The sequence below is a fragment of the Nothobranchius furzeri genome, chromosome 15 (assembly GCF_043380555.1).
Source record: "Nothobranchius furzeri strain GRZ-AD chromosome 15, NfurGRZ-RIMD1, whole genome shotgun sequence".
Taxonomy (NCBI): domain Eukaryota; kingdom Metazoa; phylum Chordata; class Actinopteri; order Cyprinodontiformes; family Nothobranchiidae; genus Nothobranchius; species Nothobranchius furzeri.
Genome location: NC_091755.1, coordinates 55,462,201 through 55,476,703, shown reverse-complemented (window position 1 = coordinate 55,476,703; position 14,503 = coordinate 55,462,201).

Sequence of the window (14,503 nt, the reverse complement as noted above, 5' to 3'; positions counted from 1 at the left end):
TAAGAGTGTGTGTCCATGTGTGATATTGTTTCTCATTTCATGCCCCATTCCACTCTGAACCACACGATGACAAGGAACAAGGGTGGAAGTGTTTGCTTTGGGTTCATGTGTGTTTCTGTCCTCTTCTTCAAAAGGCTCTTACACAGTGTCCTTGATTGGTGGCAGAATTTTTACAGCTTTTCTCATAAACATTTCACAGATTTAAAGGTATTGGCCAGACTCAGCATGAAAATTGTAGAAATTCAGTGTAACTACACTTTACCATCTATATAAACATGAACAGGGTTAAGTTTGTCATTGTAAGGAATTTTGTCATAAATCATTACAGAAAATCATAAAATAAAACTGTTTCTCGTATGTCACTTCAACACGTAAAACAAGGTATCTGCTGTTAGCCTGGCCTGCCAGACTCGTCTGTTTAATTCTGCACAGAGACAGGGTCTGGGAACTTTCCTTACCCCACCTCGTGAGAATTCTAACCGAGCCAATCAGCACTGAGTAGCTTACGGCCACATATAATGACATGTCCCCACGGATTAGGTATCCCGTGACCACAAGTTTTTTTTTCTCAATCTCACCAGACGGGCTTCATAGTGTTAGCTCTGGTAAGGAACAAAACAAGTCAGTCAAAGGAATTTCAGCTAAAAATCAGCTTATGACAGCAAAAAAGAACACATGTGCATGTTACATGGTTTATCCTTTACCTTTATCTTTTCTTGTACATTATTTTTTCTTATAAACCCCAGAGTACCTTTGATCATTTCTATTGCCCAACTTTATTTTTACATGTATACAACCTTTTTTTACTCCAAGCAAAAAACCTCATTGTTAAACTGATTGATACCCAAATATCAAAAGGACACCTTATGTGAGATCAGCTTTAGGACGCAGCAGCGCTTGTAAATTACCTGTCTTGACAAATCAAAAGGACTCCGCTTTGATGATTTTGTTATTTCAGAAGAAAAACAGTTATTAAAACCAAACGGTTCCAGTGTGAAAAAGTAATTTTGTCCCAAAACAAAACTGACTTCAGTAAGTCAACTTTTTGTATAGCTTTCTTCCTGGGATAAAACCACAAAGTCTTTCACTTTAGAAATGATAAAACACAAAAGATAATGCAAATAAAACCTGTCTAAAGAAATGTGTTTCATGCTTTCTAAAAGAATCAACAGCTATGAGTAAAATCTAAGATAGAGGAAACACAATCCACAACCTCTGATCTGAAAGGACTCCCCTTTCTGGCCTTTAGGCAGAGGTGGAAAGAGTACTAAAATTTCCTACTTAAGTACGAGTACCAATACTTTGATGATTTTTTACTCAATTACAAGTAAAAGTACTTGCCTAAATTTTTACTTAAGTAAAAGTAAAAAGTATCGTAAACAAAATGTACTCAAAGTAAAAGTTACTTAGTTACGTTTTTGTCAGCGTAAGGATGGCTACATCTAAGTAGTGCTAAATCACAACGCCAGTTCACAATTCGCTCGTGTGTGTGCGCGCACACACATACACACATGCTCAGCTTGAAGGAGGGATTTCTATCCAATCAGTGAGAACAGGACGTGCACATTGATTGGACGAGGTTTTTCTAGGATGGTAAGTTTCAATTGTGGTTAAAACTATTCTTTATTTTGAGAAAAAAATAATTTTTTAAGATGCCATCAGTATGTGAGGTATCTCAATGTTCTCATGACAAAACTCTAACATGAGACTGTGCTCTAACCTGTCACATAATATAACAAGCCTAATGCAGTCAAACATTTCAGATGGACCGTATGACAGCTGCTAACGTTGGCCCTGCCCTACTTTACCTCTACATTACAGTTCCTTTATCCATGTCCATCCTAGAGCTCCTCTCTGACCTTCATGCTTATTTAGAGCAGCTGATTTTTAAAGCTAGCAAAGTTCATCCTTGGTGGTGGGTTCACTCACTCATTTAACCCTTCACCACTGAAATCAGTTTGTTCATTCCAATCCTCCTAAATAATCCTCCAATCATCCAACTGGAATCCTTAAGGGTCCCGTAACGTCCATCCTGTCAGAATAGGCCTCGGGAGCCCAGGTGTTACTAGAACTAATGGTGTCTCCTCACCAGCGAGAGCCTCCAAACTGTGAAGGTTGGTCTCCAAACATGAACTTTAAATTTATGCATTTATCTCCTCTTGTAACACTTTAACATGTTTTAAAAGGCTAGTATCATGATAAGTTACACCTCCCAGACCAAAGATCAGATAAAACATTATCATAAACACTGCAGAGACGTCATTATGTATGAAATATGTTATTTTCCTGAGCCATTACTCCAGCCAAGATACAGGATACATGGATTTGATGAAACCATGCTGTCTCATGCAGTCCTATATGTGTAACACACACACACACACACACACACACACACACACACACACACTGCAGCATGTTAGAATCTTTTGAATGACTAATTTAACTACATTGAACTGCTTTAGTAATAATTTAATATCTTATTCCGGAGTAAAATAAAGAAACAAGCTAAATCATCACATATCCGTGGCATCAAGAAGCATCTTCTGAGTTCAAACACAGGGATGGAGCACAATGTTTACACCTGAACAGTATCAAGATGTTTTAACTCACTGAGGCCTGCAGGTCTTCTGTTTTATGAGCAGAGCGCTGATAATCCGCTTGTTATGAGCGCTGAACGTTATTTTGCTGCTTCCATGCGGAGCGGTAGAGAAACACAATTCAAACACGGAACCGAGTCCGGCTACAGAACCGAGCAGATTTCTGATGACGTCACACCGGTGCGCGAAGGTGTGGGATCCAACACACAGGAGAGGAGGGAGAGAGGAGGTAAACAGCGAGTTGAGGAACTGAACCGATGCCTTTGAGCTAAAGTGTAGTGTTTAGACGCGGCGCTCATGCAGGTGTCTCTTTCCATTCCAACGCTGCTACACGTAATATTTTTAATTTATTAAGCCTATAATTTAATTTTTCTCAGTAACGGATATGATTTAAAATTTAGCGAATTACAATTCTTTTTTAAAAACTTACTCAAGTAAAAGTACAGCTTTTAAAAACAACTTAAAAAGTATAAATTTACAAAAAAGCTACTCAATTACAGTAACGTGAGTAAATGTAATTTGTTACTTTCCACCTCTGCCTTTAGGTGGGTGTTAGGAACACCAATGACCAGACCATCTCTGCAACAAGAGGTGAGGTGTTTTAAGAGGTCAGAGAAGCATCACGCCTCAGGTCTGTTAACGTCAGGATTACATTTTATAATGACTATTCTGTTAGCCACTGTAAAGAGACTAAAACTGATGTAATGTGCTTTCTCATTGCAGCTGCATTGTTTCATTTCAGCCTGACTGGAGGCTTTTCCAGCTTCAACAGCCTCTTTAGGGTCAAAGGGTATTTTTCTTTATGATGTTTTGCTGGAGAGCGGAATTCTTGAATCCATCAATTACCACAGGTCAGTCAGGTTCAGAAGTGGCAAAGCAGGCCCAGATCATCTAACCTCTACCACCACGTGTCACTGTAGGCATGACGGTGCTTTTTATTTATTTCAGGTAGAGTGACACACACACTGCGCAAAAAGTTCCACTTGTGCCTCGTTAGTCCACCAAATACTTCAGGACCTCTGACCTTAAATAGAATCAAGTGAAGCCTGCAGTAGTTTAGAGAATGTCTTAGGTTCTTTTCTTCTTCAATCCCATTGAAACAGGAAATGATGTGTTTCTTTTTTTAGTTCGTTTAGTTCATTAAAACAAAACCTCATTTTGTACATTTGTTTTCTGACCCAAAACATTTAAGTGACAAAAAATAAACAGAATAAATATTCTGATGCGCTGCAATTTTCTGTAAAATAAAAATGCTTTCCTTTTGTTGAGGGGCCATCTTTATTTACTAATTTTAACTCTTTGCATTTATATTTTCTCAACAATACTGCTGAGTAATAACTATGTGATGCCAGTATGACTTCTCTTTGGCTAAAGATAAAATCTGTTTTGCCATCAGACTTCTCTGGAATAGGAAGACAGCATTTCCTTAGTGGATGCACAAACATAATCTATTGTCTCCAAGGTGATGCGACTTTGAGAGCTGAGTGTTGGATAGAGCTAGGATGGGGATTGGCAGCACCTAAACATGGCTATGAGGCTTCTTCTTGCTGCTATGCTTTATGTTTAAGCAGCCAACAAATTGGGAAAGTGGCTTCATCTAATTGGAAAAAAAGAGAAATCTTCCATTTGCAAGAGGTCCCCCAGGCAGAGTCATCATTATTTAAACGGGCTGGCCTCGAGAGAAGCAGCAAGCAGCATTCTGATACAAATCCAGTGTTCACCATGGAAATGACTTTGTGCTGCAAAACCACTGAAAGCACAATCACCTTCTTTATTTGTATTCTTATTCTAATGATATAATGGCCCATAACACTAACAAACCTCCATCCAATATTAGAAGGCTAAATAATAATCATCTAAGAGCGTTTTCATTAGATAATTTTCATGCTGTGATGAAGATTGTCTCCATATGTGGTTCTGTCACATTAAAACAGCATGACTGATAAAGAGGGTGATGCAATAACCAGATACAATTGCTCCCAAACCCTTTGGGGTGTACATAGCAGCACAATAGACATGTTGTCCTTAACTATAATTAGCTGATATTTCCTGCAACGTATCAGCATCAAATAGAGATTTGCAACAGCAGTGTGTAAATGTGGGCCATAATGGCAAAGGCACAGTGGGATTAAAAAGAAACTTAATGAACAGATGCAAGCTCACACTGAGGGCTTTGCACCATTGTCATAATGAGCTTTGACAACCCGGGCATGGTGCACTTGCCTGCTCTTTGCACCACATTCCTTGATTTGCGTGTGTGTGTGTGTGTGTGTGTGTGTGTGTGTGTGTGTGTGTGTGTGTGTGTGTGTGTGTGTGTGTGTGTGTGTGTGTGTCACTTCGAAGCTTTTGTTTGTACAGTGACCAGACGCTCAGTACCTTAAGCTGAGCCCTCCTTGCCCGGCGCTGTTAATGAGGCCTGTGGGAATGAACATTAAAGTGTGTGTTGACACTTACATCCTTTAAAGTTTCACAAGTGTGTGTGTGTGTGTGTGTGTGTGTGTGTGTGTGTGTGTGTGTGTGTGTGTGTGTGTGTGTGTGTGTGTGTGTGTACAGAAAGCTGGGTTAGTGCCTCTCCAGAACTAGGATATTTTTCAGCATCCACATCTACACTGTTGTATTTCTTAAACTTCTGAAAACGTTTCTTCATGTCTTACCTTTTTCAGTCTAACATGAGGCAGCCTCAACAATGTAGAAGGATTTTAGCCTTCATTACACAATGTGAAATACCAAATACATGGATTTTCCAAAAAGAAAGAAGAATGGGACTTCAGCAACAGCAGGGCAAACATGTTACCACCTCTAGCATGCTGCAGCTCCAAAGGAAGTGTGTTGTTTCCTAAACCAAAGGTCATCTTAGTTTTGAAAATCTAATACAGACACGTGTGTTCAACAGGCTGAGAATGAAGGAAGATTGTAAGTTGCAATTGATTAGACGGTCTGTGTCATCCTAAAAGAGTCATTTTATGAAATGAAAAATATTTCTAGCAAATAATTCTGCTGGATCAAACTGTCCTCACAATCCTTTATTGATCTTTTCATCCTCCTCTGTATCACAGTAAGCCAGCTTGTCATCTTCCATAAATCTCCAGGAGGCATTTCACACCAACGGCTCCTTTCGCCTTCTCTTACTGTGGCTGTAACTCTAAGGCCACTCAGTGCTACAAGGGAATATCACATATGTACATCAGACTGCAGCTGAAATCATGTGCCCAAGTAAAAACATGTAGACAGTAATTTATGTTCAAACTCTGACAGTGCTGGTTGTTTTATTTCCCATGTGCGTGGCACAAAACTAATAATAATTATATTATTATCATTATCATTAATGATATAATAATAATAACGATAATAATAATAATAATAATAATAATAATAAACAAATCCAAATGAAGAAAAGAAGAAGATATTTAAGAAGAAAATATCATTTCTATAGCGCCTCTCAAGATAAAAATCACGAGGCGCTTCACAAAAACAAAAAATGTAAAAATATAAAAAGGCATTTCGAAAATGTTTAAAAATATATTTAAAATGAGCAAGAATAAGCAATTGCAATTTAAAAGAAAAAATGTTAAGAAAGAGAGAGAGTGAATAGGAAAGAGGGAAATCAGTGGATCCTGATGAAGGTGGAATAGGTGGGGAGAGCAGAATAGAGAGTGGTGAAGAAGGTCATACAAAAGCCAGCTTGAACAAGTGAGTTTTCAGCTGCTTTTTAAAGGAGACCACTGAGTCCACTGATCTCAGGCTCAGGGGGAGAGAGGTCCAGAGTCTGGGGGCCACAGCAGCAAATGATCTGTCACCTTTGACCTTTAGCCTGGTGCTGCACAACCAGTAGGCTTTAATCACTGGACCTCAGGGACCTGCTGGGGGTGTAGGGACTAAGAAGATCACCAATGTAAGATGGTGCTTGTCCATGTAAGGCCCTATAGGCCAGAACCAGGATCTTGAAATGAACCCTGAAGTTGACTGGCAGCCAGTGAAGCTGGAGGAGAAGCGGGGTGATGTGGGTGTGTTTGGAGGACTTGGTCAGAAGCCGAGCACAGGCGTTCTGAACCACCAGTAGACGGTTCAGGGAGGTTCTGCTCAGACACGTGAAAAGAGAGTTACAGTAGTCTAAGTGTGAGGAGATGAAGGTGTGGACAACTGTCTCAAGTTCAGAGCGGGACAGAATGGGACTCAGCTTAGCAATGTTCCTGAGATGGAAGAAGGAAAAGCAAACAAGAGAACTGACATGAGAATCCAGGGTGAGAGCTGGGTCAAAGGTCACGCCAAGATTCCTGACAGAAGGTTTGGTGTGAGAAGCAAGCTGACCAAGAGAGTCTCTGACTTTGGGAACCAGCTTGTCTGGGGCACAGATGAGGATCTCAGTCTTATCTTCATTCAGCTGTAGAAATTTCCCAGCCATCCAGGTTTTGATGGAATCTAAGCAGGTGTGTAACAGCTGCAGCTTAGACATCTCATGGGGCTTAAAGGAGATGTACAGTTGGATGTCATCTGTATAAAGATGGTGGGAGATTCCTTTGAAGGAGCTCAGGATGTGCTGAAGAGGAAGCAGATAGAGGAGGAAGAGTAGAGGCCCCAGCACAGAACCTTGTGGGACACCATGGGTAAGGGAGGTGGTGGAGGACCTAAACTTGGAGACGGCCACAGAAAAGGAGCGCTCAGAAAGATCCAATCCAATCCAATCCAATTTTATTTATACAGCGCATTCACAAGGCATTACAACCAAACAAGGCGCTGTACACTAGAAATGTTGGTTAATTAAACAAGCGATATGTAAACATGTTGAACACATATGAAAAATAAAAAGGAAATACAACAAAATTCCCAAAAATAACAGCTAAAAATCAATAAGACACAGGGTGAATAAAAATAGGAAAAAACATTTTACAAAGAACCTCAATAATACGGAAGTCGATAATTGTGGAGTCCATTTATAAACAGTGCAGATGTCAGTGAGGTCCATAATTATGTTGTATAAGCTAGGTTGAAGTAGTGAGTTTTCAGGCGTGATTTAAAAATGCTAGCTGTTGGTGCTAGCCTCACTAGCAGTGGTAATGCGTTCCACAGCTTCGGTGCACAGACAGAGAAAGCCCTTTCTCCACGGCTTTTTAAATGTGCATTCGGAACAGCTAGGAGGAGCTTATCTTCAGACCTGAGAGCACGCGGCGGGTTGTAGTAATGGACAAGTTCACACAGATATGGAGGAGCTTGATGGTTCAAGGATTTGTAGGTGAGAAGCATAATTTTGAAGTTTATCCTGAACTGCACGGGCAACCAGTGGAGAGATTTCAGAATTGGAGAAATGTGTTGTCTTCTGTCAGCTCCAGTCAGCAACCTAGCTGCTGAATTCTGGACCAGCTGAAGTCTAGAAAGAGCTGCTTTACTGATGCCGTATAAGCAGGAGTTAGAGTAATCCAGCCTTGAGGTGATAAAAGTGTGGACCACCGATTTCAGAAGACGTACATTCAGGATGTGCTTTAGTTTTGAGATGCGTCTTAGTTGGTAAAAACATGATTTAACTGTGTTATTGACCTGGGCATCCATCTTCCGAGCCTGGTCCATTTTTACTCCAAGGTTGGAGATTACAGAGGATACATTAGGTGAGAGATAGTTGAGGTCAGGTTGATGAGTCGCCGTGGTACTGTTAGGACTGAAAACGATTAAGTCAGTTTTGGAGTCATTGAGATGGAGGTAGTTGTCAGCTAGCCATTGCTTGACCTCAAGATAAGAGGAGAACCACTCCAGAGCAGATCCTGATAGGCCTACCCAGTCTCTGAGCCTCTCCAGTAGCAGGTGATGGTCAACAGTGTCAACGGCTGCAGTCAGGTCCAGCAGGACCAGAACAGAACCGTCCCCTGCATCACTGTGAGTCAGAAGGTCATTAGAGACCCTAAGAAGGGCTGTTTCAGTAGAATGAGCTCTATGAAAACCTGACTTTAAGCAATCATAGATGTTATGTTCATCAAGAGCAGCTGTGAGTTTTTTAGCCACAACCCTTTCCAAGATCTTGGAGATGAACGGAAATTTGGAGATGGGTCTGAAGCTGCTATGGAGAGAGGGATCGAGACTCGTTTTTTTAAGAAGCGGGTGGATTACAGCATTTTTAAAGTAAGCAGGGACCTGACTAGAAACCAGAGAAGCATTAATTATAGAGAGCACGCTGGGACCGATGGACTGAAAAGCACCTTTAAACAAAGATGAGGGTAAGATGTCGAGGGGGCATGCAGAGGTCTTCATAGAGTTAACTAGTTTGGTTACCTCAGGCAAAGAAACAGGAGCAAAGCTATCTAGGATGATGGGCCTGGTTGGAGTCAGGAGAGGCAGCAATAAGGCTGAAGGAGAGATGCTAGATCTAACCTTATTAACTTTGTCCGCAAAGAAAGACAGAAAGTTCTCACAGTCTGTAACAGAGTGGATGGAGGCTGTAGGAGTGGCAGGGGAGAGGACGCTGCTGATGGTGTTAAACAGCACCTTGGGGTTACCTTTGCTCTGGGACACCAGGTTGGAGAAATAGGAAACCCTTGCATCTCTGACTGCAGAGTTAAAGGATGTCAGAAGATCCTTTAGGTGCAGCAGATGGACATGGAGATGGGTTTTCATCCACAAACGCTCAATTTTTCTGCATTGGTGCTTCAGGCTGTGAAGGCTGTCATTAAACCAGGGAGTAGGGTTCACTGCAGGAACTGATCTGGTTCTGACAGGACAGACGTTGTCCAGAATAGAGAGGTAGTGCTTGTTAAACTGAGAAGTTAAGGAATCTGTGTCGTTATCAGAAGAACAGGGTGGATCAAAAGCAACAGAAAAATTGCTACCTGTGCTCTCATTAAGAAAACGAGAACTAACCATACGGCGAGCAGGAGGTGGGGACGCAGAAACTGACAAGTTAAAGAAAATGCAATGGTGATCTGAAATATAAACGTCCTCAGGACAAACTGTAAGCATTTAGACTCGGGGTAAAAACAAGGTCTAGAGCAGTGGTTCCTAACCTGGGGGTCCCGACCCCCACAAGGGGGCGCCAAAGCCTCTCAGTGGGTCGCCAGGACCTCTCCACTTTAAGGGGTTAAAACTTCATTCATTACTTGTTAATAGCCCACATTTTGCTCACATTTTTTTTGCCACCAGTGAAAAATTTACTGATATTAAGACAGGAAATAATTAGTACAGAAAAAGTAACACACTTTTAAGAACATTTTGCTCAGCTCACTGTTTTATTTTCAAGTGTCAAAAGTTCATTAAAGATAGGACTGGTTGATTAATCACAGCATTTACAGTAAGCAATCTAGTATAAACAGTAATATACACATTTAAATACATTTTGCTCAGTGTATTTTTTATGTGTCAAACGTTTATTGAAAGGAATGTTTGATTTATCAGTGTTTACAAGAAAGAATGTTTTCAGAAAAGTAATACAAACTGTCAAGCACGTTATGCTCTGTTTGGTTTTGTTAATGACTTTGTTCTGTACTGGAGCTTACTATTACTGTTATCTATTGAATCAAAGCATAGTAAAATGTGCTTGAACAATTTTATCATTTCTTAATAATGTTTGTACTGGAAGAGAGAATGGGAGGGGGTCGTCAAAAATTTTACTGGTAAAAAACGGGGTCCCTTGGGAAAAAGGTTGGGAACCACTGGTCTAGAGTATGCCCCCTGGTGTGTGTGGGGCCAGAAACATGCTGGGTAAAGCCGAAGGTGTCCATAAGGCTGGAGAAATTCATGGTAAAGTGATCAGAGGGATCATCAACATGGATGTTACCAACAATCACCAGTCTGGACAGCTTCACAGTGGAGGATAGAAAGATCCACTTATAATTGAATTTTGATTATAGTCATTGTACAGACTCTGGACCAGACATACAGTACGCACAAGATTTGCATACTTTCTTTTACTCAAACTTGGAACAAGGTTTAAGCCCCTTTTAAACTCATCCATCCATCGGTCACTGTGAGTTCTTCATGTACACGGAAGATGAAAATAGTCTCCTACACCTATCTCTGCATTAGCTTCTGATAGAAAATAGACGGTGAAACTCTAGGATTTGAAGATCGTCGGGGCTAGAAGTGGGCTTTTTTTGGCATCTGTCGGGTTGCTCCCGGTGGCTGCATGGTGTTACATGGTCCCTGGGCTCTGTTGGATCCTCGGCGGGGTTGGCCACCCTTGGGTTCCGGGTCGCTGGGTTGTTATCTCGAGGCGTGGCTGCTAGTTGTGCCCCTGCCGCGCCTCTCGGGAGGGGGGTTGGGGCTTCTTTGGCAGCAGGCTTCCTGGAGTCTCGATGTTCTGGGGATCTCTGAGGCTTGGAACTCCTCGATCTTCTGCATGTCCTTGGGGACAGGTCTGTGGCCCCTCACACTCACTATTAAACACTCCTATAGAGAAACCTTTTATACACAAGAGCGTGTTTGCACACAGGTACTCACATGGTGCTCTTACAAGAATGAACTTCGGCTTTTTGAACACATCATCTAAGGCTGTGGTTGGCACTTAATGCACTATGAATTTGTACCATGTATACTTCAGTAAAAGTATCAGGTATGGCATTATAGCAGAAGCTATAATGCTCCACCTGTGCGAGAAAGTAGATTTTGAAAATCCTGACAGATCTACGTCACATTGTCACTTAACATTCATGGACTCACCCATCTTGACTCACAACGGGGAAGGCTGTTGCTGGTTTAGCATCCAGGAAACCATACCATACCATATTTATTTATAAAGCACAATTTCAAAATAGCATGGCAGCTAACCAAAATGCTGTACATAAAAAGCCAAATGCTTGACCAAGAAACACAATAAGAACAGGCAAAATACATAAGAACAAAGCATAAATAGTCGGAGATAAAAATTACTACTAAAAACAATAAAATAGGAGAACAGTTAACAGCACTATAAAATAAAATAATGTGAACAATGATAAAAACATTTGAAATGGCACAAATAAAACAAAATAAAATACCAGATGGTGCGAGGTGCCAAAAGTGAGCAACTAAATCATAAAAATGGAATTAAAAATTCAAATCCGGTGCTAATTGTCATGAAAAGTGTCACGGAGGGAAGGCAATGCTAAAGAAGTGTGTTTTCAGGGCCGACTTGAAACTGCTAACAGAGGGAGCCAGACGCACACGGAGGGGCAGAGAGTTCCAGAGTTTGGGGGGTGCATAAGAGAAGGCATGCTCCCCCCCGTGATTTGTACCGAACCTTTGGAACAACAAGCAGCAGATGATCTGCTGACCGAAGGGCACGGGTGGGAACATATGGGGTCAGCAGGTCCATCAGACAGGATGGGGATGGGCAGTACAAAGCCTTGTGAACATATAACAAGACCTTGAAGTTAATCCTAAATTTGACTGGGAGCCAGTGTAAATCTGCGAGGATGGGTGTGATGTGCATGTGTCTGTCGGTGTTGGTTAAAAATCTGGCCGAGGCATTTTGAACCTTCTGCAGTTTGCTTAAGGCTGAAGCATTAATCCCAATCAGGACAGAATTTGCGTAATCCAGACATGAAGTAATAAAAGCATGAATGACTGACTCAAGATCCAGCCGTCTGAGGATTGACTTGAGACGAGTGATGCGGTGGAGTTGGAAAAAGCAGGACTTGACAGTAACGTTGACTTGTGAAGACATTGAAAGGTCAGAGTCCAGTTTCACACCTAGGCTAGTGGCACATGATTTGAGATTGAGTGGGAGAGTTGAGACATCTAAAGCACCATTCATGTTAGTGGGGTTAAAAAGTATGGCATCTGATTTGCTGTCATTTAACCGTAGGCAGTTTTGAGAAAGCCAGGATCTGACCTGGGAGAGGCATTCTTACATTATAGAAAATGAGCGCTGTTGGTTGATTTGAAGGTAGATCTGGCAATCATCTGCATAAAAGTGGTAGTTAACCCCAAGACTTGCTAAAATCTTACCAAGTGATAGTATGTAAATTGAAAAGAGGAGAGGACCCAGAATGGAGCCCTGTGGTACTCCCCATGGAAGTGGAACATTGGGAGAAGAGCAGTCTCCAACATGAACACTAAAACACCGACCTTTATGGTACGACTTAAACCATTTGAGGGCAGTACCGGTCACACCCACCCAAAATTCGAGTCTGTGAAGTAGGATGGTGTGGTCTACAGTGTCGAATGCTGCAGTCAGGTCGAGTAAGAGTAACAGCACATGGGAGCCAGAGTCAGGCAGAATCAAGAAGTCATTGAGTACCCTAATGTGTGCAGACTCTGTGCAGTAATTACGTCTAAAACCTGATTGGAATGGGTCAAGAAGCCCATTGTCATCTAGGTGAGAAGTAAGCTGCGTGAGAGCCAGTTTCTCAACTACTTTTCAGATGAATGGAAGTTTTGAGATTGGGCAATAATTGGCACAGTCAGACTGGTCAAGGCCTGGTTTCTTAAATAGCGGCTAAACAACTGCATTTTTAAAAGCAGCTGGAAACACAGCAGAGGAGAAGCTTGAATTGACAATATCCAAAACAGCAGGGGCCACCTCTGGAAGGACATCGCGCAGCAGTCTTGTGGGCCATTCCCATCTGTACCGGGTCGACCCGGGCCGGGTAGTCCCAGTCGGCCCCAGCCTGGCCCGGTTGATTCCACACATCCTTGTCTTAAGCCCATGTGTGCTGATTCTACCCACCATTCAGAGGCTCTAATGGAAGGTGTGAATTTGCTGTCAGCAGTGGGTGTGTTGGCCCTGGTCGGCCTGAAGCAGACCCCCTCGAGAAGAGGGCTGAGAATGAGCCTTGGTTGGCCCGGAAAAATACCAGGCCACCCAGATATGTAAACAACCTACGCTACCCGGCCCGGGTCAACCCGGTACAGATGGGAATGGCCCATTTGAGGAAGGCTGTCCTCTGGAGAGCCTGAGGGCTTCATAGCCAAGATTAGATCAACCAGGGAAGAGAGTGTCACATGAGCAAAGCAACATAATGAAGGTGGACAGTGATTTTCCACACAGGTAACCCAGCCTGAGTAAGAGAAACTGGTTCTAATTTCCTGGATTTTATGCAGGAAAAAGTTTTGAAACTCATTGCAAAGAGCACTTGTAGAGGGAGAAGGGCTGGGAGATTCTCTAAGGGATAGTACAGAGGTGAGGACACTGTACAGTTTCTTCTGGTCGTTTTTATGCCTAGTGATTATATTTGCAAAACATCTGTTTCTAGCTGTGTGGACAGCTTTCTGATAGCGGGTCAAAGAATTCTTGAATAATTGGTAGGAGATTTGCAGCTTGTCCTTCCGCCACCGGCGTTCGCAGACCCTACATTGGCATCTTAGGGCATGAGTCTTCTCATTGAGCCAAGGGTCTGCCACAGTTTTTCTATGCCTGGATCTTAGAGGAGCGACTGCATTTAAAACAGTTGAGCAGGTAGAGTTGAAAGAGGTCAGCAGCTCCTCAACTCCTACACAGGTGGAATCAGGTTGGGAAGTGGATAGAGTCGCAGCTAGGCTAGATGCTAATAGATTGGTGGTGAAAGGGGAAATATTCTTGTAAGGTGTTGATTATGTTGCCTAGTGGATGGCGGTGTCAAGCCACAGATATTAAAAATAATAGGAGAATGATCAGAGATGCATGCAGTCAACAATCAGATCAGAGATACAGATCCCAAATGACAAAACCAAGTCTAAAATGTGCGATCCTGAATGGGTGGGTGGCTGGACCTGTTGCTGGAGTCCAAAACAATCTAAAATGTCTTAAAAGCCACCAACAAGAGGTTTGTCAGGGCAGCAAACATCACCAAGAATAATCCCACGGTCATATTTTGGAAGAAAGTCTGTTAAAAGATCAGAAAATTCCGATAAAAAGTTTGAATTGTACTTAGGTGGGCGATAGCAGAGAATAAACAGCAGTGGAGGACGAAAGTCCACCTCAAAAGCCATACACTCAAAGCTGGTTGGAATCACCGGTATAGTAAGTT